Raw genomic sequence first — 2,027 nt, forward strand, 5'->3', positions numbered from 1 at the left:
CCAGGGCTGTGCAATGTGCGTTTACCTGTGTCTTGCATGCACTAACAGTGACAAACAATGCACTAGAAATTGGTTACGGGGACCCGTGATGCACTTGACTTGAACAGAGCGTGTCCCAGGATGCACAGCCTTGTCATGATCACGCCTTCACACTGACATTGTCATGATCACGCCTTCACACTGACATTGTCATGATCACGCCTTCACACTGACATTGTCATGATCACGACTTCACACTGACATTGTCATGATCACGCCTTCACACCGACATTGTCATGATCACACCTTCACACTGACATTGTCATGATCACACCTTCACACTGACATTGTCATGATCACGCCTTCACACTGACATTGTCATGATCACGCCTTCACACTGATATTGTCATGATCACACCTTCACACCGACATTGTCATGATCACGCCTTCACACTGACATTGTCATGATCACGCCTTCACACTGACATTGTCATGATCACGCCTTCACACTGACATTGTCATGATCACGCCTTCACACTGACATTGTCATGATCACGCCTTCACACCGAAATCTTCTGCTAGTGTCCATCCAGAAGGGACAAGAACGTCACTTAGCTAGATCTTAAAGACGATAACATTTTCAGTCAGATCTGTTTGGACGCAAATTTACAATGTAAATCTCACTGGAATAATATAATGTTTTTGTGAACGGCTTGAAAAGTTGCAAAATTCCTACTGGTCTTGGGTCACTCCAAAGTTCCGATGGTCCTTTGACCCGATACAAGCTAAACCTTGGGTCACTCCAAAGTTCCGATGGTCCGTGACCCGATACAAGCTAAACCTTGGGTCACTCCAAAGTTCCGATGGTCCTTTGACCCGATACAAGCTAAACCTTGGGGTCCAGGGACACTCTCGGCAAGGTGTCTGTGGAGAGCCATGTACAACTACAATCACAAACACACAACGTACAACAGACTCGACGGGCGCAGTGACGTAGTGGTAAGACATCGGCCTCCTTATTGGAATGTCGTGAGTTCGAATCCTGTCTCTTTCTGTCCCCCCCTCTCTCTCTCCCCCCCACTCTCTTTCTCCCCCCTCTCTCTTCCTCCACTCTCTTTCTCCCCCCTCTCGCCCCCACTCTCTTTCTCCCCCCTCTCTCTCCCCCCACTCTCTTTCTCCCCCCTCTCTCTCCCCCCACTCTCTTTCTCCCCCCTCTCTCTCCCCCCACTCTCTTTCTCCCCCCTCTCTCTCCCCCCACTCTCTTTCTCCCCCCTCTCTCTCCCCCCACTCTCTTTCTCCCCCCTCTCTCTCCCCCCACTCTCTTTCTCCCCCCTCTCTCTCCCCCACTCTCTTTCTCCCCCCTCTCGCCCCCACTCTCTTTCTCCCCCCTCTCTCTCCCCCCACTCTCTTTCTCCTCCCTCTCTCTCCCCCCACTCTCTTTCTCCCCCCTCTCTCTCCCCCACTCTCTTTCTCCCCCCTCTCTCTCCCCCCACTCTCTTTCTCCCCCCTCTCTCTCCCCCCACTCTCTTTCTCCCCACTCTCTTTCTCCCCCCTCTCTCTCCCCCCACTCTCTTTCTCCCCCCTCTCTCTCCCCCCACTCTCTTTCTCCCCCCTCTCTCTCCCCCCACTCTCTTTCTCCCCCCTCTCGCCCCCACTCTCTTTCTCCCCCCTCTCTCTCCCCCCACTCTCTTTCTCCCCCCTCTCGCACCCTCTCTCTTTCTGTCTTCTCCCCCTCTCTCTCCCCCCACTCTCTTTCTGTCCCCCCCTCTCTCTCCCCCCACTCTCTTTCTCCACCCTCTCTCTCCCCCCACTCTCTTTCTCCCCCCTCTCGCACCCTCTCTCTTTCTGTCTTCTCCCCCTCTCTCTCCCCCCACTCTCTTTCTGTCCCCCCCTCTCTCTCCCCCACTCTCTTTCTCCCCCCTCTCTCTCTCCCCACTCTCTTTCTCCCCTCTCGCTCCCTCTCTCTTTCTGTCCCCCCCTCTCTCTCCCCCACTCTCTTTCTCCCCCTCTCTCTCCCCCCACTCTCTTTCTCTCTCTCTCTCTCTCTC

Source organism: Littorina saxatilis, unplaced genomic scaffold, assembly GCF_037325665.1.
Source record: "Littorina saxatilis isolate snail1 unplaced genomic scaffold, US_GU_Lsax_2.0 scaffold_132, whole genome shotgun sequence".
NCBI classification, from domain to species: domain Eukaryota; kingdom Metazoa; phylum Mollusca; class Gastropoda; order Littorinimorpha; family Littorinidae; genus Littorina; species Littorina saxatilis.